The sequence below is a fragment of the Ursus arctos genome, unplaced genomic scaffold (assembly GCF_023065955.2).
Source record: "Ursus arctos isolate Adak ecotype North America unplaced genomic scaffold, UrsArc2.0 scaffold_17, whole genome shotgun sequence".
Lineage (NCBI taxonomy): Eukaryota > Metazoa > Chordata > Mammalia > Carnivora > Ursidae > Ursus > Ursus arctos.
Genome location: NW_026622841.1, coordinates 34,884,615 through 34,907,296, shown reverse-complemented (window position 1 = coordinate 34,907,296; position 22,682 = coordinate 34,884,615). Strand labels below are relative to the sequence as shown.

General features: G+C 40.4%; 1 protein-coding gene across 1 annotated transcript in view; it reads left to right on the top strand.

The window, feature by feature from the left end:
• FHOD3 (formin homology 2 domain containing 3) overlaps positions 1 to 22,682 on the top strand; it is a 450,577-nt gene that overhangs the window by 241,395 nt on the left and 186,500 nt on the right.

Below are 22,682 nucleotides of genomic sequence, written 5' to 3'. Positions count from 1 at the left end.
TGCAGCTATGTTCATGAGAGATATTCATCTATAGTTTTCCTCTGTTTGTTTTCATTTTCGTGGTAATATTTATTCTTTGTTTTGTTTAGAAGTTTATTTATTTACTTTTTAAGTAATCTCTACACCCAAGGTGGGGCTTGAACATGACTCTGAGGTGAAAAGTTGCACTCCGACAGAGCCAGCCAGGCGCCCCAGTGATGCTCATTCTTTTATCATTGGATAAATTGGGAAAATTTTCTCCTCTTCAGTTCTCTGGAAGAGTTTGTGTAGAACTGGCGTTATTTCATCCTAAAATGTTTATTAGAATTTGCCAGTATAGCCGTCTGAGCCTGAAGATCCCTTCCTAGAAAAATTTAACTACAAGTTTTATTTCTTTAATAGATGTTGGGCCATTCAGGCTATTTATTCTTGAGTAAGGGCTTGTTTGTGCCTTTCAAGGAATTTATCCATTCATCTAAGTTGTCAAAATGTTTTGGCGTAAAGTTCGTAATATTTTCTTCTTATTTTAATATCAGCAGAGTGTATAGTGTTGTCCTCTCATTTCTGATATTGTAATTCGTGTCCCCTCTCTCTCTCATCAACCTGGCTAGAGATGTATAATTTTATGTATCTTCGCAAAGAACCAGATTGGTTTTCTTTTAATGTTGTCCTTTAAAAAAAAATTCAATGATTACTCCTCTGATAGGTATTATTACCTTTATTCTGCTAACTTTGGGCTTAACTTGCTCTTTCTTTCTGGTTTCTTAAGGTGGAAACTAATGTCGTTTACCTGAGAACTTTCTTTGTGACATGGGTTGGGTACTGTAAATTTCCCTCTAACCACCGCTTTTTAGTAGCATCTCACAAATTTTGACATATTGTATTTTTATTAATTTTAAAACACTTTGTAATTGTCCTTTTGATTTCTTCTTTAACCCATGGGCTATTTAGAAGTGTTTATTATATAAATATTTAAGAATTTTCAGAGATCTTACTATTTTTTGTTTATAAGTTAATTTGTGGTCAAAGAACATGTCTTGTGTGACTCAAACCCTTTAAATTTATTGAGACTATTTTTGTGGGTCAGAATCTGGTCTGTCCTTGGGCATTTGAGTAGAATGTACATTGTGCTGTTGTTGGGTGCAGTGTTCTATAAATGTCAATTAGGTCAAGTTGATGGATAGTTTTGTTCCAGTCTTCTGCATCCTGACTGATCTTCTGTCTACTGTTCTGTAGATGACTATGAGAGTAGTGTTGAAGTTTCCAGTGATAATTGTATATATTTCTGCTTCTCTTTTCAGCTCTGTCAATTTTTACTTCAGGTACTTTGAAGCTCTGTTATTGCGTGCATTTATATTTAGGATTGTTATTGCCACTTGATAAATTGACCTCTTCATTGTTCTGAAATGACCTCTTTCATCCCTGGCAATATTCATTTATCTTAAATTTACCTCATCTAGTGTTGATACAGCCACTCCAGTGTTCTTTGGATTAGCATTATCATGGTTTTTCTTTCATCCTTTTGCTTTTAGCTAATTTTTGCCTTTATAGAAGAAAAATTCTTTTCTGGAGGAAGCACTTGGGTCTTTTTTTAAAAAATGTAATCTGATAGGAAATTATGGAATGTTTAGGACATTTGATGTGATTAAGGATGTTTCCGTTTAAACCTATCATTTTATTGTTTGTTTTCTATCTGTACTTTGTTACATTTTCCTCTTTTTTTTTTTAGGTTATTTTTTTAGGATTTCTTTTTTTTTTTTTTTAGCTATAATTCTTTGCTATGTTTGTGGGTGCTTTAGGTTTACAGCATGTATCTTTAACCCATTATGACATTCTTCAAGTGCTATTATACCACTTCATGTACCATATATGAAACTCACGATATAGTGTCATTTCTCCCTTTTTAGTCTTTGTGCCTGTTGTCATATCCTTTACTTTAACGTATGTTATAAACCTCCCACTACACTGTTATTTTTCTGTTTAGGCAGCCAGTTATCTTTTAAAGAGACTTAGATGTTTTTAAAAATTACGTATTTACCCACATTGTTACATTTTCCAATGCTCTTTACTCCTCTTTGTAGATCCATATGTCCATCTGGCATCATCTTCTTTCTGCCGTCCTTCCTTCTTCCTTATAGTGGAATCTGCTGTTGATGAATTATTTCACTTTCGCCTGTCTGTACACAGCAGTCTTTATTTCACTTTTGTTTTTAAAAGATGTTTTCACTGGGTGTAAAAATGAGGCTGGCAGGTTTTTTTTTTTTTTTTTCCTTTTAGTGTTTTAAATATGTTATTCCACTATCTTCTCACTTGCATTGTCTCTGGCAAGAAATGTGCTGTCATTCTTATCCTTGGTCCTCTGTATATACTGTCATTTTTACGTCTCTTTTAATATTTCTTTTTATCACTGATTTTGATCAATTTGATTATGATGTGAATTGGTGTAGTTTTCTTCATGTTTCTTCTACTTGTGGTTGTCGAGCGTCATAGATCTGTAGGTTTACAATTTTCATTTCATCAGATTTGGAAAAGATTTGGTCATTATTTGTTCAAGTATTTTTTGACACCTTCTCCATCTTTTCTCCACAAGACCTCTAATCACACGTGCTTGAAGATGTCCTACAGCTCACTGATGTTCTCTTTATTTTTAAATTATTTTTTTTTCTCTGTTTCATTTTGGGCAGTTTCTGTTGCTTTGCCCTCAATTTTGCTAATCCTTTCTTCTGTATTTAATTTGCCATTAATTCCACGTAGTATAATTTTCATCTTTCATCTTTAGTCTGATTATGGTTTTCATCTAGAAGTTCAATTTAGGTCTCTTTAACATTTTTCATGTCCCTACTTTTAGCTTTTGAATATAAGGAATATTGTTCTAATACCTGTTTAATGCCCTTGACTGATATTTCCAGTATCTGTGTCAGTTTTGGTTAATTTTTCGCCAGACTAGGGATGTTTTTTTCCTGCTTCTTTGTATGCCCGGTGATTTTTATGAATTCCATAATGGATTTTACCTTATTGGAATGCTGATTTTTAAAAAAAATTTATAAACATTTTTAAAGTTTGTCCTGGAACGGTTACTTGAAAACAGTTTGCCTTTGAATTTTGCTTTTAGGATTAATTAGGTGGTATCAGAGAAGCATGTAGTATACGGCTAATTTTTATCCATGACTAAGACAAGGTACTTCCGAGTACTGTATGTACCCAATGTCCTGTGAATCATGAGATTTTTTTTTTAGTCTGTATGGTGGAAATAGCCGTATATGAGCACTGGGTATTTTTCTTTCTAATCCTTTTGGGTGGTTCTTTTCCTGACCTCAGGTACTTACGTGCACTGATTAATAGTCTGCTGACTGCTCAAAGGGAATCCTTGTAGATTTCCAAGTTCTTTTTGTACAGCTCTCTTTTGTATTCTGTCCTATGAACTCAATCTATCTTGTTCTCTCAGATCTCCCACTCAGGGAGTTTGATGATTCCCCAGCTCTGCTTTGGGTCCTCTTCCCCGTGTCATGTCTGGAAATTTTTTCAAGGCAGTAAGCTGGGATTTTTTATGTTTTAAGCAGCAGGGGAAATTTGATGCCTGTTTCTCAATCTCGGCCAGAACAAGAAGTCTTGCAACCATTTATATTTAAAATGTATTGACAATGTATAATGACTCAAAAAAAATCAAAATTTTTTGAACTGTAATCCTACTTTTGGGAACATATCTTAAATAATTCTAAAAGGAAAAAGCTATGCACACAAGAATATTCTGTACAGTGTGATTTATAATGGAAAATGAGAAGAAATCTGTTTAAGAAAAGGAGAGTGGTTAAAATTGAGGCATCTATATGCAATAAAACAGTGGGTTACTTTAAATGACAATTTCGAAGATTTTCAACATTAAATATGTTTAATGTTGAACTCATTACTGATGTACAAAAATATTCCATGGTATGCCATCAGTACAGCCTCACAAAACATATGTATAAACACTCAAGAGAATACACAAAATGACATGGCATTTTGATAAGATTGAATTGGCCAGTTTCCTCTACTTTAAGAATGTGTTAATCATTGTATTAGAATCTGTCCATTTGCAATTAATATAATTTTTAATTTATTACAAAATATCAAAAGCATGCAGAGATGTAAAGAAAAATAAGATAAATCCCTGCAGGCATACTATATGTATGTGTGTATTTATTTTCTTGGTAGTGTGGTGTGTTCGTATATGGGTACACAGTTTCATGAGCCACCTCCTAATGCTGATGGGCATTTAAGTTGCCTCAGTTTTTCAGTTTCAAACCTTGATGCTACAAAGATTCTTGCACATGTCTCCTTACGCATGTGTGAGAGTTTCTCTAGACAAGAGCGTATTGGTATAAGAGAAGTTGTAGGCTTGGGAGGTTAATAATTATGTTTTATGGAGCTAAGTTTCATAACCTCTCTCGTTTTACCTCTTCTCTGGGAGAAGGGGCGCCTTACGTCTTTAAGTACATATTCACATTTTTATGTGATTCTTAAAAAAAGAAAAGCCACCATAAATGGCATTACTAGTCAGATTAACTGAAATTGAATGAGAATCTGGAACCTTTGTGGTTAATCCACAGAGCTATGCCTTAGTTATCTAGAATTAGGAGAGTCTTGTAGAATTTCAGTATCTTTTTCCGTGCCATTCACACATGATTCCTTCCGCATTGAGCTGCTGTATAATGAGACTCCTGGGGTTTTCCTGTTGGACCCTCTGAGGCTAAATTCACCACAGCTGCAGCCCCACTGAGCTGCCAGGTATCCGGTCTGTCTCATCTTCCGTGTTTGCCTGCCGGTACTTTCTCAGCTTTCAGTCCCGCTGCCCCTGGTAGCTACCCTGTTGCCCCCATTGTCTTGACAGAACAGGAAGAATCACCTGGCTCCAGCGACCTCACTCATCCTGACCTAGTATAAAGCACTGTCTTCTCTCTTGATCTTCTGCTTGGATCACAGTTATCACTTCCTAATGTTCCTTGATGGTTTCTGGGAGTTGGATTTTTCTGATAATGTTCAGCTTCTCAGGGCAGGATGATGTAGAAAAGCTAGAAGGTTTCAAAACTCTCTGCCTTTGATTCCCCTGCAATAGCAAGACCACCTACCTGCTGTCGACCCAGTAGCATTTTTTGTCTTCCCAGGATCCCCCTCTCTGCTGCTTCTCCCAGCCCAGCAGAAAAAGCAGAGAAAGAAGAGCAGCTGTCCCTGCTCCCACACAAATCCCTCCCCAGCTCAGAAGGAAGCTTTTAAAATAGGACTAGCTGGTCTACCTTTCCCTCTTAATAGGTGGCAATTTACATGTGATTTTTGTTGAGTGATTGTATGTCATTTGGCTACCAATGCCTCTGCTCCTCTGAACCTGACTTTGTTTCATTTTAGCACCTTGCTTGGACAGAACACACATTTTAAAGTGAGCTGCACAGTGATTTTTCCTCATTGTGTGAGGCTGGCGCTCCCTGAGGACGTGTCTATTTTGGTTATAATCACTGTCTTACTCTGAGCTCTCGTCTCCAACTACTTGCCTTTTCCATCCTATCAGTGTTTATTTTTCCCCTCAGAAAAGTCCAGGAGAGTTCTGTCTGGGGATGACTAGGGTCCACAGAAATGTCTGGGTACCACCTCTTCATACATTAGTGGGTGTATGTTATCCAGACTTGTGTGGCCTGAAGCTAATGTGACTTGGGGGGACCCAGAAGTGAATATCTTAAAATGAGAAAATGAATCACAACAAATTATAGATTATAGGAGGCTGACAGATACCATAAACATCTCCAAACCCAGAAAAACTTACTATGAAAAAAAATCTTGGTTTTTTTCTTAGTTGGCATACTAACATGTGCGTCTATAATATAGTTTTCCCTGCACTTTCTGGCTGTGGCTTTCTATGTTCTTACTATTACAATGATTTTGTACTGTTGCAATGTGTTTTCTATAGAGAAAGCAGGAAGATAATCCAGCCTTTGTTCTGGTATGACTGCAGTTTGTTTTGTACTGATACTTTAGAGCAAGGATCACCAGACTTTTTCTGTAAAAGATCAGATGATAAATATTTTAGGCCTTGGGAGCCTCTGTATCAACTAGTCAATTCTGCCTTTATAGGCAAAAGCAGCCTATGAACATGTAAATGGATGGGTGTGTCTGTGTCCCAATAAAACTTTATTTATAAAAACAGGCAGGAGACCAAATCTGGCCAGTGGGCTATAATTTGTGGGGCCATAATTTGCCAACCCTTGCTTTAGACTATTCTTTTTTATCTTCACAGCTCATTCTTGGTAATCCTTTGGGAATGTCTGAGATTTTTTTTCAAATGGATGTAAGCCTCTATTAGTTTCATATGGGAGCTATAGGAATTGGAAGAATACACCACAAACTTCTAGCTCTTTCCACCTGAAGCACTGGTTCTCCCATTCACATACTCGTGTTGCCTCACAATTAGGTCACGTTCATATTACAGTGTGACCTTAGGGTCTGTCCCTCAGGTCACACAATCAGGTGAGTTGCCCCATTGGGCAGCAGGAACATTCTGGAGAATCGTTCCTTCATCGGGATGACGAGCAAAAACCTCTGTACGCCACAGAGATGGTAAACCATGTAAATATACCCACCAAACCCCCACCTCGCCTCCCTTATTTGGATTCCCCAAATGCCCATGACCACCCTTCTACCCGCCACTCGAGAAAGGATGATGGAGGGAACCAGCGTGGAAAGCAACCATGGTCTGGGGCAATTGCTGTTAAAGTACCTTCCTCTTACAAATTATGTGAAAATACAGGGCTCTGAGAATGCATTGCCAGGGCCCCTCAAGGTCTGGGAAGGCACCTGCAGGAGCGAAGGGCTCTGGAACATAAGCTTTATGTCATAAGTTACATTAACCCCACAAGGCGATGTGTGCTGCAACCTAACCTTACCTTTGTGGCATGGAAGCATGTATCTGCTGATAAAGTTTTAGCAAGAGGCATCTATTCAAGGGCCTATTCCTTCTAGGACCCATGATATCATGCAGACAACTTTTTTAACTGCTCATTAGTTTAGTTTGTGGGAAGTGAACTCGGTGTGTCCTTTCAGTATGTCCTTGGGCAACCAGAGTCAGTGCCTCACCCTAGCTAGATGAATTCAACTAAAAAAGGGGTACACGTTGCTGAAATTCTTCATTGACCTAGAAACCCTGCCTGCCGCTGCTCCCGTAGTCCTCGGGTCCTTCAGGTTGGGCTTTGCATTTAACCTGCTGGAGCCCATTCTCCTGTAAGCTGACCTTGAAGCCAGAGTCGCCCCAGGAGATGTTACAGGGCCCTAGGAGTGTGGAATGATGTCGGTGCCCCGGGTCCACTGATGGAAATTGTGGCAGCAAGCTGTGTCCCTTCGAATTATCCTAGTTCACCTGGTAGAGCCTTACCAGTAGTTAATTGAGCTTGCAAGAGACCAGTGTATTTTGTCCTCTCTCACTTGATTCCCAATGCAACCGTGTGTCTTTTTTTTTTTTTCCCCCTCAGAAGAGGGTTTTGAAGCAACACAGGTCAAATCATTTGCCCAAAGTTGCTAGTTTGGTAAGAGGCAGGGCCACGTGGCCTGACACCTAGGTTTCTTGGCTTCAGAGCCCATGCGGTGAGCTCTTCCCTGGCCTTCCCCCTGCTGCTTTTCTTCCAGGCTGCTCGGGCCAGGGGTCCAGCCACCTCTGTTCCTCACGGCCATGGGGCTCTGTTCCTTCTGGTGATGAGGGTCCTGCCTGAATGGGCCTAGCGGAATGCCTGGCACTTAGTACTTGTGCGCCACGGCTTGGGGAAGGAATACCTATGTCAGTCTTAGGGAAAGCTGAGAGACTTTGAGCCACATGGAGAGGAAGGCCCCTCGCAGAGCGCGGAAAAGACCAGAGGGAGGTCTGCAGCAATGCTGTACCCTGGTCTTCAGTGAAAACTTCTCATAGCTTTCCTTTTTTTCCCTTTTCTTTCTTTCTATTCTTTTTTGTGAAGAGCAGCTGGTTTTTGTTTATTTTTGGTTTAAGGAAAAATCTTTAATTATAGGATTCAAAGCCATGTTTATCAACCCTTTCTTCATTTTCAGCCCCCCTAGGGACATTTTTTTCTTAATCACCCCGTCTTCTCCCCGCACCCTGCCATGAAATGTTAATGCTGCACACATACTGTGCATTTCTTACGCACTGTGTGTCTGTAGACCATAAACCATCCTAATATTTACAGTATTTTTGCAACTGAGAACTTTTTTTGTTGTTTTTTGGTTTTTGGCCTTGTTTGAGAATGCATGGCCTAAAGTCTTTGTTTAGCTTCACTAGCTGATGACATGTGAAATGCTCATGGATTTATAGGATTGAAAATAAAGTACTCATTGTTGACAGCCCATAATGACTATTAGCATGGCAAAACAATCCAGTTCTAACGAACATGTGACTACAGCTGCCAGGGAAGAGCTGTTAATTAAATGGGAGTCTAATGCATTGGCTAAGGGGACAGGATGGGTGGCAGTGGCGTCCGTGGATGCACAGCCTTGTAACAATCGGTCAGCTCGGCAAGGGCTGGTCTAGTCTTACGCATACTCGCGCCAGGGAGGGACTTGTGGAATGTGCTCAGGCCACATGACTCCCAAGACGTTTTAATTGCTTTGAGGGTTTTCTGCTATGGGTGTGAGGCCATCGGTTTTTATTGTTTTCTTTTTAAAATATATCTCTTATAACATATACATAAGTAACATGTATATAACAAAATTTGCCATCTTAACCACTTTTGTACAATTCAGTGGCATTCTCTTTACAACGTGGTACTGCCATCACCCCTATTCCCACAACTTTCTCATCACCCCAAACAGACACACTGTACCCACCAAGCCGTGGCTTCCCATTTTCCCCTTCCTCAACCCCTTTTTTGTTTCTCTGAATTTGCCTTTTCTAGGTATTTCATGTACATGAAATCTTAGTATAGTCTTTTTGCCTCTGGCTTCGTTCTACTTAGTGGGATGTTTTTTCACGGTTCATCTGTGTTGTATGTAGCATGCATCTGATAGGATTTTTAAAAATGTTTCCATACTTATTTCAGCCTTATGGCATATAGAAAATGGAGTGGGCATGTGCAATCAAAAGAGGGACTTGATTATTTTTGTGTTTAAAGGAGCTTTCATTATTTCTCTTCCTTTTCTTTGAACACCAATTTAGAGGCAACAGGTACAAGTAAGAATGAGTCACATGAGGAAGGCTTCCAGATCTTTGACAATTTTGCCTATTTTGGTATTGTTCTAGGTCTGAAAATGTGTAAAATATCATAAAAATACATTTGGCAAGCTTGTCATACTAATACACTTAAGTTTAAGTCATAGGCAAGTAACGCCTACACTGGACCCACATTTTTAAAACATCCTTGAAATTCCATTGTGGAGGTCTGTAATAAAGTCCTCTGAGAAGCGACTAAGGGATTGTCTTATTTAAAAACATTATTTACTGCATTACATTATGTTATGATCTCAAAATAATGTTTAAAAATTGAAATTTTGAAACTGTCCTTCAAACAAGACGAGACCCGGAAACCATTTCCAGCCATTTAGAGTTTTGGGAGAGATGTAGGCTGGGCTCGTAGAAACCAGTGTCACCTACCTTGTCCCTATCCACAGTCCTCTGCCCCATTGGAAAACATGGAGCAACTGTTATTGTTGGACACGGGAATTTGTTTTTTTCCATGTTTGCCTTTGAGTTTGGTTTTGGTTCAAAACAAGTACTGAGAGCGAGTGAGCTGGGAGAGAGCCTACCCCAAACACATCTCCTAGGTAATGACTAGTTTAGTGCCCACCAGTGGTTCACATCCCTGGCTGCTCAGGAGAAACACCTGCGGACCTTTGACAGCGTTGGATGCCAGATCCACACCCAGGACCCAGGGGTTGCTTGAGGTGGGGCTCTAGGGGTCGGGAGCAGCGGTTTAAGGCTTCCCAGGCAATGGGTTTCCCCTGCAGCCCTGCCTGAGAGCCCTGAGGAGGATCATTGCCTGGGATACTGGCAGCCGAGGTAATTACAGGACACAGGTTCCTTGTAGGTCCTGCAGAGGCAACACCTTGAAGAGGGCCAGCACCGTGGAGGGGGCCAGTGGCCAGTCCCCTGTAGACGCAGACTCACCAGTAGTTGGTAGAATCTTAGTAAGTTTGGAAGTTTAGTAAGACAGGCTTTTCTTTCTTTCTTTCTTTTTTTTTTTAGGAAGTTAAAATCCTAAAGGTGTTGAAATTCTAAATAGAAGTACAGAATTAGTATACTGGGATATACTGTGATTGCTTTAATGCCTGGAAGTATATTTCTGAGTTTTCTGGAGTTGCATCTTGGTGGCCTGGGTTAGCAGTCCATTAGAAGTGCTCCCCCTGGTGCCAGACACTTCATATTACATCCCCACAAGGGGCTTTGGAGTAATGTTATGAGAAGGGAGAATTTTGGAGCTGGGCGGGGGCTTAGGAGGTCTTCAGGTTAAACCCTTATATCTCCCAGATGACAAAGCTGAAGCCCAGAGATGTAGTTCAACAACCACACTGGCAAGGACCGCTGGACCGTCAGCCGTGTGCTGGGCTAATACAGAACCTCGTCTCATCTTTACAACTGGGGATCCAGGTGGGACTTACCCTCCGTTTTAGAAATGTGCAAACTGAGGCCCAGGCTGGATAAGTTGCACTTGTTTAGAACTAGGAATTGGTGGCGGCAACATGGAAAACAACTTCTCCCTGGGTCCCAGTTCTGTGAATTTTCATTGGTGCTACACTGTCCTGAAAGCAGAAATCAGGGGAAGCATCGATGTACTTTCTCTCTTCTCATGCCCTGGAAGCTGTCTGTTTTCTTGCAGTGAAGGGTGCCCCAGCCTTTAAGGTATGATTCTGTTGCCCTCTTCCATGATTAGGCTCATACCAACCCCACCCTTCTCTAAATTGGGGTGTTTATGAGCTCCATCCCACTTCATCCCACCCCGCTTGGGTCTAAGTGCTCCCTCCAAGCCTCGTGCCTATGGCCTCTGTCATCCCAGAGTCGAGGTAAGCCACTCAGACGGTGGTACCCCTTGTGTTTTGCCTCCTGCGTGTACCCTCCCTAGGTCAGGGGAGGAGCTGCTTCTCCGGAGGCATTCTCAAGCAAGCCCTTGTCATGGACTCATGGGGCCACCCCGGGTCTCCGTGGGGAAGAGCAGGGTTTAGAGGGAGAGCAGGAGATGAGCAGGATGGGTGGGTCACTGCTGGGCCTGTGGAGTCTCTGGTTTAGCTTATCTCTGGCTCTGAGATGCCTTGGGAAGGGCATGCACGTCTGCTCTGAGGTCACTGGCTAAAAGTTCTGGAAGATCATCATAGAACGCATTATTAGAGGGACTCTTCTTTTCATAGAGAAATTAGGGGTCTGCCAAAACTTTTTAGAAGCTGAAAAGCTGCTAATGTATTAAACCTATCTTTATTCCTTTGGTTTCTCCTTATCTAAAAAATGGGGTAATGTGGAATGGCAGAGACTGAGAGAGGCCAGGGAGCCTAGGGGTGATTGAGGCCACAGTAGACCTGGCAGTAATGAGGCTGTTCCTGTACTGATGGCTGGGGAAGGCCTTTTAAACTTTGAGCATCAGAAACGGGTTTGAACTCTGCTGCTGGTTGGAAGGTGAAGGAATAGACCAGCAACAACTCGGTCCTGTGCGAGTGGTATTGGATGCGGACACGGCTGGGCTGCATAATGACCTGGTGGGAAGATCTATCAGAAAGAACCAGGCCAATGATCCTGTTCTAGGGAGCCTGGGTGGAAGGCCCTCCTCCCTTCTCTGGGTGTTACTGGTGAAGCTCGCAAGTGTTAAGCAAGGCTCTTAGGTCTGATTTACTTTAAAACTTATCTTGGGGACCTTTTGGGCATTCAGGGGTGAGGGGAGGTTAGTCATTTTTCTAAGAGTGCTTCAGAAAATTTGCATTGCAAATCCTTCTAAATGTCAGCTGGGGACTCAAAACTTTGACACCTTGTTGGAGCTCTTTGTGCTGATTACATTCTTGTCTCCAGTCTAGAATTGGCAGCTTATTCTCCTTAATTTTCATGTGGTAATCAGTGTTGAAAGAGTATTTTTTTGACAGTTGCCCTTGGGGAAAACTGGGCCCGGGCTTGTTACTGAGGGCGGACAGTTAAGTGGAAGAGCATAATAATAACTCAGACTCCACGGTCTCCCCTTAGTTCCAAGAATGTCAACATTATCGACCTCTTTTCACTATTTCTTGCGGACTTTGGAGAATAATGGAAATTGGGGATTGGCAAATCCATTTCAGTATTAAGAAGAGTAAGTTTTAATGGTCTGATTCAAAGAAGTTGGAATCTGGAGTCTGAGATGAATTAGCCCTTCCCAGAAGATAAGGTTTGAGTGGTAGTAGGGGTTTTCCCCTCCATGGAGATAACTTGGATTTAAGCAGTCTCCCTGCAGATTCTCGGAGCCCCCACAGGGTTCTGGCTGAAGAAAGCCGGGTCAGTCTTGTGCTTACATCTGCCTCCAGGAGGAACTGATGGTGTCTGACCACACGGCAACATCCATCTTCACCCCCGATGGGCAAGTTGCAGGTCAGCCTCCCCCACCTCCAGGAAATACCTTCGTGACCAGTAATAGTTGCTAGTAGCAGATAGTTGCCCTTGAGATGAGGCTATTTTTCTTTAATTTTTCATACAGCTTATTTTTCTCTACTTTGGGTTAAATAAATAGTGATTTGCAGTCACATTTTCAATTGGTAAGATATCTTAGGAAATGGCTGTAGATCAGGCTTTCCTCCCTCCTGCTTTCGTGAAGAGAAACTCAAGAATGGGTAAGGGCAATAAATACGTCTGGTGATCTAACGGACAAGCCTGACTCTAGTTAATGCTGTTAAATTCCTGAGATAGACTGAGAGAGTAGGTTTCAGGTGCTCTCAGCACACACAGACGTGAACCTCGCAAGGAGATACACTGATCAGCTGGACTGTGGTGATCATTTCACTGTATGTCTAGCAAATCATGTTGTACACCTTAAATATACTCGTTTTTTAATTGAAAAATTTTAAAAATCTCAGAGAAAGAGAACGATAAAGTACACAGTATACCATGTAAATGATTAATTCGGGTAAAATGTATACAAGTAAATAAGTGTTCCTTGTGCTATTCCTGCAGCTTTTTTGGTAATTTTGTAATTCTTTCAAAACGAAAAGTTACCCAAACATGCCAAAAAAAAAAAAAAAAAACAAAAAAACAACAGTAGTAGGATGATGCTGTAGAAAAAAGGTAAATTGAAATACTCCAACTTCAGGAGGCAGCATCTTTTGTTTCATGATGGAACTGCAGGGTCAACTATGTCCCTGGATACTTAGTTTACAAACCAAGGCTTATCTAGGACGTAAAAGAGCTGTTTTAGAATAAATTGTGTGATATAGCCATACTTATAACAGCACTTTAAACAACAGCAACAATGTTGTATTTAAAATACGTAAACAGAAGGGGAAATGAACCACGAGAGACTATGGACTCTGGGAAACAAACTGAGGGCTGCAGAGGGGAGGGGGGGTGGGGGGATGGGCTTGCCCGGTGATGGGTATTAAGGAGGGGACGCATTGCATGGAGCACTGGGTGTTATACGCAAACAATGAATCATGGAACACTGCATCAAAAACTAATGATGTACTGTATGGTGACCAACATACAATAATAATAATAAAAAAAATGTAGGCGTAAGTCATAGGAACTCCCCTAAGAAGGTAACGTAGCTCCTGAATCTGTTTCCAGAACATGTGTGACCTATAATGTCACTAACACTGAATAAGAGGAAAGCATGGGTGAAGGGTTTATTAAAAGACTACACGGGGCAGCAGTGTTTGAGCTCTTTGTTTAAAAAGTCAGAGTGACTCTGCTGGGAAGGAATTACCTTCCAGCTTCTTCCACGGCATTTTTGGCATCTTTGGCCAAAGGAAAGGACATGAACAAGCAGGCCAATGACTGATTTGGAATTGTTTTCTTGTATGTCTCTGGGGTGTAAGAAATTTTTTTTTTTTTTTTTAGAAAATTTACATCTAGCTCTGGTTTGTAAAACGAATGTGTATTTTATACGTAAGGACTTCTCTTAAATGTGAGGCATGGGTTATGAATTCAAGGCTGATAGGGTTGCGTTGAAGCCCTTAGATGGTGGCAGAAGATTCAGAGGCACAGGAGCCCGGGGGGTCTGCGCCAAAAGCCAATAGGCTGGCAGATTGGCTGGGGAGGTGAGGGGCCCGGGCCTCGTCCTGAGGTAGGAGGGAGCTGGAAGGTTTTCCAGCTTCAGCTGAGACATTTGATGCTTTGGAAAATTGGGTGGTAACAACATCTACTGTGGATTAGCTAAAGAGTGGGAGTCAACATAGGGACACCAGCAGCTGTCATTCAAGAAAGACAACGAAAGCTGGACCTGAGGCAGTGATGGAAGACAAGATGCATTTGCAGCCTGTTTCAGAAGACAAATTGAGGGAATTAGGTGACTCATGTGGATGCAGGTGGAAGATAAGGGAAGGGAAGGAGTCTGGAGGAGGAGATTCTAAACTTTTGTGGCTGGACACCTACAGGAAAAAAGATTCCTGTTTATTTATAATAGAATAAAAATAGTCCTTATTTGAATAAATGAAGTGCACTCTATTTTCTATTCTGTTTCCTGAAAAAAAAAATATTGCTGGTCTGGATTCACTAGGCTGCTTTTCTGACTCACGGGGGGTGCTTGAAGATGCAGGTTTGCACCTGAGCTCCAGTACCTAGCCTGGGTGACCGGGTGCTGTGTGCAGTAGGCAGGGTGCGGTAGGGGTTCCAGTGCGGTGGGGGAAGCAGTCAAAATCCAGCAAAGCATCTGTTAACCGTGTTTGGATTATTTTTAAGAGCTTCTTGGAGTGAAAGACCTCTAGCTTTAAAAAAGGAAGGAAAATAAAAGAGGAAGAAAGGAAAGAAAGTAAAAATGAGGGGGGAGGGAAGGAGGAGAAAGGAAGGAGAGAGAAAGGATTGAAAACCATGGGGTTAGACTGCAGAGGCCAAGTTCTGGTGGACACACTCCCCGCCCCCACCCCACAGGATGTGCGCTCTCCAGGCCACCTTCCTCCTATGGTGCTGCTGCAGTTCTTATTCTAAAAGCAGAGGAGGAAGGAGGAGATTTGGTTCGGGGTGAGATGGAATGAGCACACGCGACCCATTAAATGCAGCTGTAATGCTGGAGCAAACACACAGGGCAACAGTCAAGGCCTCGGAAGAGTGGCAGGTGAGGGAAGAAGTCTAGATTGTGAAATAGCATTGAACTGATGGTACTTTTAACATTTTAACATTTTTCTTGTATTCTCTGATCTGGACTCCACAATCAGCCTGAAACTCAGAAGCGGGCATTTGTGTGGACAGAGAGCATTCCAGAAGAAGCCTTCTGCTTTTGCCTTGAGTAGGAGGAAAAAGGACTGCAAACACTCAGAGTACAAAAGCTGCCCATGTTTGTTATTCCTTTCTATGTTACATTGTGCCCCAGCCCCCTAGGTAATGGCAGGGTGAGAACAGCCAGGGCAATGTGCGAACAGCGGGGTCTGCAACACTTGAAACCTGGAGGGAGGCATAACCTTTTTCTCTGATAGAACTGTGGCCCAGGAGGTTCAGGTGAACTTCTGTTGTTGTTTTTTTCCCTTGGTTCTCCCACATCTTGGCTCCAGAGGAGGACATAGTCACAGAAAGTAAGGGGCAGAATAGGGCATTTGATGGCCCAGTGTCCTGGCTGATGGGGAGCCCCGGGAGCCTAAAAGTATCAGGGAGACATCGAAGGAGAAGCTCAGGAAAGTCACCTGGAGACTTTTTCTTAGGAAGTCTTGGGTTCCTACAAACTGTACATGCCTAAGTCTGACCCTAAACGGCATACCGGAGAATCTGAGACTGAAACAACAAGGTGGGTCATGTCCAAGTCTCAAACTGGATGGGACACATGCCGGATCAATCAAAAAGCACAGTAAGAACTTTGAAAACGGAACTGGCATTAGGACCAGAGCCCATGAAAGGCAGGTCAGAACTTGTGGCTTGAGTTGAACCAGGTTGGTTGCCTGCTGGGACAAAAATGTCAACATTTTCTGTAATATTTAAACAAAACCCAGAGTCTTAAAATTTTCAAAGTGTCCAGGAAATAGGCCAGAATTACTTGGCATACAATAAACTAGGAAAATCTCAACTTGCATGGGAAAAGATAAATCAACAGACCCCAGTGCCAAGGCAACATCGATATTAGATTTTTCAAATACTTTAAAGCAGCCATTCTAAAAATGCATCAGGAAGAAAGGGTGACACTTAGATAGAAAGCCTAAGCAAAGAAAGATACAGAAGATCTAAAGAAGAACCAAATCGAAAATATAGGAATGAAAAATATAATAACCAAATAAAAAGCTTACTGGATGAGCTCAGTAAACAATTAGAAATGATAAACCTGACCTTAGATGCACCAATAATTAAACATAACTGGCTTAATCATGGCAATTAAAAGGCAGAGATAATCAAAATGAAAACAGGACCCCACTAAATGCTGCCTACAGGAAATCCACTTTAATGATAATGCCATAGGTAGTTTTCAAGCAACGGGATTCAGAAATAAATACCATGCAAACATTAATCAAAAGAAGGCTATGTTAACATCAGAGAAGGTAGACTTTGACGTTAAAAAAAAAAAAAAAAAAAAAAAAGACAAAGGACGTTATAATGATGAAAGGGTCAGTTCACCCAGAAATGGAAAACCTATAGAGCTTCAACACGTAAGGCAGAAACTTAGCTGAAATAAGAAAAGGAAAATGGTCAGTTATAGTTGGAGACGTGAACATTCCTCTCTTTGGTGATATATAGAACTGGTAGACTGAAAATCAGCAAAGCTATGGAGGAGCTAAACAGCCCCCACGCGCCCGCCCGCCCGCAACCAGCTCTTCTGGAGAGTCTTCGCGGACTCCACCCGACTACAGGGAGGCACACACGGTCTTGCAGTGTGCGTAAAACGTTTACCAAGATGGCCTGCCTCCGGGGTCAGAAGGCAGACTAGAGCAAATTTAAAAGAAAGAAAACCCTATGATGAGTTTTCTGACCATAATAGGATTAAGCTATAAATAACAAACGTAACAGGAATATTTTGTTCGCTTCGTGATTAAACAGCATACTTCTAAATAATCCCTGTGTCAAAGAGAACTTCCCAGTGGAAGTTAGAAAATATTTTGAAAAAATTGGAAATAAAAATATCAGAAATTGAGAGATCCAGTTGAAGTAATGCATGGAGGGAAAATTTTAGCATTACATGCTTATGTTAGAAAAAAAATAATACAAATATTCACCTTAAAAAACCAAAAATAAGAAAAAGAAAAACCAGAGCAAGTAGAAGGAAAGAAGTAATAGAGTAGAAACTAGTGAAATTGAAAACAGAAAAACAGTAAAAAAAAATCAGTGAAACAAAAAGATAACTTTTTTGAAAAGAAAAATGACCAGCAATAATGATGATGGAAAAGAAAAGTCACTATTTGCCAACATCTGGAATGAAGAGAGACTATCATGACAGACCCCGCAGACATTAGATGAGTAATAGAATACTATAAACTACTCTAAGCACATAAAATTGATACCTTAGATGAAGTAGACCAATTCCTTAAAAACCACACACTACCAATGGTCCCACAAGGTGAAATGGATAACCTGATTAGCCCTATTTTAACTGTTATTAACAGTGTCTACTAAAGAAATTTAATTTGCAGTTACCAATGTTCTTAAAAAGAAATCTCCAGACCCAAATATTTTCCTGGTGAATCTAAACATTTGAAGACAAAATAAAACCAATTTTATATGATCTCTTCCAGGAAATAGAAGCGGAGGGAATGCTTCCCAAAATTCATTTTATAAGGCCAGAATTACCACGTTATGAGATGAGACAGAGAGGATACTACAGGCCAATATCTCTCATGAACCAAGCAGCAAAAATCCTCAGCAAATATTAGTAAACGCAGCAATATATAACAAGAATAATGCACCATGGCCAAGAGGGAATGCAAGGCTGGTTCAAATATTTGAAGTTCACTCTGTGTAACCCACCACATTCACAGCGTGAAGAAACCACATGATCCTATTAGTTGAAATAGAAAAAGCATTTGACAAAATTCAGCATCCACTTATTAAAAAAAAAAAAAACTTTAGCAAACTAGAAATTGAGGGGAACTTCTTCACCTTGACAAAGGGCAATGTAAAAAAACCTACAGCTAATATCATAATTGTGAAAGACTACATGCTTTCTCCCAATTATTGAGAGGAAGCAAGGATGTCCACCTTTACCACTTCTGTTGAACTTTGTACTGAAAATCTTAAACCTTTGTGGTCGGGCAAGGAGGACGAAGGAGGTTATAGATTGGGAAGGAAAAAATGAAATTGTTCTTGGTCACAGACAGCATTACTGTCTAAGTAGAAAGTCTCGAAAATCTACAAAAACAAAACCTAAAAACTGCAAGCGTTAATACATTTTAACAAAGTCACAGGATATGAGGTCAACAGACAAAAATCAATTTTATTTCTACGTGCTAGTGATAAGCAGTTGAGAATGGAAAAGTTTTTAAAATGTAATTTCTAATACCTCCAAAAAAATGAGGAAGACTTAAGAATTAGCAAAAAGTCACGTACAAAATCTGTAAACTACAAAGCACTGATGGAAGCAGTCAGATGATTTAAATTAATAGACATGACGGTTCATGGATTAGAAGAGTCAACCTAGCAAAGATGTCGGTTCTCAAAGTTTATCTGTAGACTTCATGTATTTGTCATAATACTTCCAGGAAGATTTTTTGTAGATTTTAGACAAGCTGTTCCTAAAATTTATATGAAAAGGCCAAAGGACAGGAACACCCCAAACAATTTTGAAAAAGAGTGAAATTGTAGGAATCCTACTACCTGATGATAAGACTTACTCTAGTTACGGTAATCGAGATAATGTGGTATTGGCAGAGGGAGAGACAGAGGAATGGAACAGAGTCCAGAAATAGAGCCACACAAGCAGAGCCGGTGATTTTTTTTTTTAACCAATTTGCAAAAGCAGTGCAATAAATACAATAGTCTCTTCAAAAGGTGTTAGATCAAATGGACATCTGTATGGGAAAAAAATGAATTTCTGTCTAAATCTCACAATTTACACAAAGATTATCCCCGAATGGATCATATATCTGAAGGAGTAAAACTACAAAATGTCTGGAGCAAAATGCAGGAGAAATTTTTATGACTTGGCCTCAAGCAGAGGGTCTGTTCCCCTGCTTGGTGTCTTTGAGATCCTTTCAGGGGTGTTTCTGTTCAGTAGATAATGGACCGATGTCGGTGATGTAGGTGATGGTGATATGACTGACATTTCTTGAGCTTTTGCTCTGAGTCAGGCATTGTTCTCACTCAGTCCCTGCGACACCCCTGTGATATAGATACTCACTTTTGAGATGAGGAAACCGAGGCACAGATATTCATAAGTGTGCCCAGAGCAAAGTCCACCTGGGGCAGAAGGACAGATACTCTGGGCCGTCTGTTTTCAGACCTCGGCTGTTCCCCACCACTCTGCTCCGACATTCTCCTCTTTCTCATCCTTTTTGAAAATGCAGATCACTGCTTTTCATGGCTCCTGTGACCCAGGCCCTCTGCTTTTTGTTTCTGTGTGAGTTTTGTTCACTGGCCCACATTTAGGCTGGTGGGTTTTAGAGACTGAGTCAGTGCGGTATTAACTCACTTAAATCTGTTTAGCGCCCTCTTGTGCCTGCAGTGGATTTGACAGGAAGCTGTCCTTCCGCGTTAGGGCTGGGAATAAAAGATCTAGTGGGAAAGCTTCTGATGACCAAAATAGGACAAATCAGTGTGATCAGAATCTTGAATTCCATTAGACGTGAACTTTCTGGTGAGTTACGTCCAGTGTGATTTGTTAATAACGATAGGATCTTGGAGGGAAGCTGGTCACAGAAGACTTAGAGAAATTCCGGTTGGTTTTAAATCTCACTTGGCTGCCTTCTTCTGTAGCAGGGACTTGGCCTTTTGGGGTACCTTTAGCACTGGCACCAGGCCCTGGGCAGTTAGGGTGAAGACCTCCGGGCCCAGCTGTTCAGCCTTAGGGGCAGGGTCCTTCCAAAGGCTGCATGTCCCTAAAGGCAGGCGAGTAGACGGCCTCCCCCGTGCCTTCAGGCTAATTTAGAGGCAGGTGTTAAATTCTGCCTCTGGATTTGCTTCAGCAGTGGAACTAGAATGAGAAAAGGACAGAGGTGCGCACTCCCCTTCCCTGGAGATTTGCCAGTTTGTTTTGGGTGGGAGAGGAGGAAAGAAGGGGGGAAAGGGGAAGAATGGGGTGGAATGTACTAAATTCTCAGAGCTATTCCCTGGAGTGGGGGGTCTATCTTTCTGAAGGAGGGAGGAGCTCATTGAGAGGGATGGGCTAGGAAAAAATTCTGAAAACCAAGAACACCTAACACTTTATTTTATAGTCTTATTTTGTTCCTTTTGTATATTTATTTACTTTTCTATTATAGACATAATTGATGCCCATAATGGGAAAAAAACCAAACATGTCCAAAGAATAGACACCCAATCATAAGCTTACTATTTCATTTGTTTTCCTTCCCTTTGATGCATGAAGACTTGATTGTTTTATTGCATAATTTCATGTTTATAATTCTCTACTTTTTAATTATCAGAAACATTTTATGGTTTAGGACATAACATATGTAATCATTTACCAAAGCTGAGTTCTAGAACTCTGATAGATATTTAGGTCCTAGTTAATTTTAATATTACAGGTGGCACTTCAGTGACTATCTTTTCTGCTGCTTCATTTTTTCCCCTTAGGGTTATTTCCTTAGGACAGATTCCTGAAATTACGACAGGGAAGAACTCAGAGAGGACTTTCAGGCTCCTAGTACTTACATAAGGGAGTCTGCCCACCCCGACTGAGGGTGGGTTCCACCCCTTGGTATCAATGGAGGTTTAGAGTACGTTCCTGTACTTTCCAGAGCCTTGGGTTTTTTGTTCTTTGTTTGTTTTCTTGTCAAGCGGGGGTAACAATACCCAGTGCAGAGGGCTGTTGTATTAATAATGCATATAAAATATCCCCTCAGAGCGTGGCACACAGTGGGCATTAAATAAATGGAAACAATTTAAAACAATTACAGCACTAAGTAGCTTTGTTACAAGACTTATATCAGTTTGCCTTGCCACCTGTTATGAGTGAAGTTATTTGTTTAACTCTCTAGCAATTGATACCTAATTATTTCTTTTTAAAAATGCTTTTGCTGATTTAACTGAAAATGCTACCTCATTGTTGTAATTTTTTTATTATAGTGATGATGGACAAATTTGTGTGTTATTGTAAACTAGCTTGTCATCTCTCTTATGAAATGCTTTTGACTTTTTTCTCTTGGCATTTAGTATTTTCTAATCAATTTATGAATTATTTATACAATAACACCTTTATCATACTGCTGTCATATGTCCATTTATCTATTACATCTTTACCTTAAACTTGACTTTCTTTATATGGTCCACCTTTCTTATGAAGGTGAGAAAGTGGTTGTAATTGTGATCTCTTCATTGTAAATTCCATAGATGAATTTTTAACTGGATCCATATTTCTTGCAAATAACGACAATATTATGTATTCATTTCCAACCATCCTACCTTTCGTTAATTTTCATGTCTTTTACATTTACCTGAAATTCTATAACAGAGCTAAATAATCATGGGGATTAGTGGGCATCATCTTCGAGTTTTCCTGATTTTAATAGGAATATCTCCAGTGTTTCACCATTAAATAGAATATGAATTGGTTATTTTCAAAAATACAGTGCTTATTGTGTCACGAATATATATAATTTCTTAAAATTTTGAATTTTTGCATGTTTAAGAGAATTTTTTCTCAATGATTATGTGGTTTTGTTTGATCTTTTGTTGGCTAGGATAATAAGTATTTTTTAATATCACATATATTTCTATGCTTGGAATTAGTGTATAATCACTATTTTGTGTTTTACTGTTTTCATTCAACACCATTTTCCTATGACCTACATATAAACGTGTGTGTGCACGTGCATGTGTATAATAAAAGAATGGAAGAAGATAAATCCATGTATTAAGAATGTTTATCCTTAAATTATGGGATTATGAGTTATTTTCACTTTCTATATTTTCCAATTCTCTACAATGAGATATCCTACTGTGACCAGGAAAAAAAGTGTTGCCTAAAAATGTCAATCCTGTGCCAATTAATTACGGGTGAAAGAAGATTCAGGAGGTCACGCGTGATTTAAGGAAACCTATTCAGCATACGTAATTTCTGTTCATTTTCTAGAATCCAAATGGTTTTTTGTATTAGTGGAACCGAAAAATTAGAATTAATAATCGTTTTAAAAAAGGTAGTAACATGACCTGTATTTTCTTTCTGGTGAATAAAGATAATATGTAGTGACTGTCTTTTCCTTAACTAGGAATTTGGGACTTGGTGTCTGACAAATGATGTTTCTCTTGCTTTCCGACGTTTTTCTAAATCTGAGAAGTCTTTTAAAGGAATTGCAAATAATGAAACACATATTTATCTCTTATCTAAAGGATTAAAATTGTATGAGCTCAGGATGGTCCCATAGCATCTGAGACCTGCCAGGTTGCTTTTAAAAACTTGATTTTTCCTCTTGGCCCCAGTGGAAGGCCACAACCCAGACACCATCCAAGGGATATGGTTGCCCCGTCTGGGACT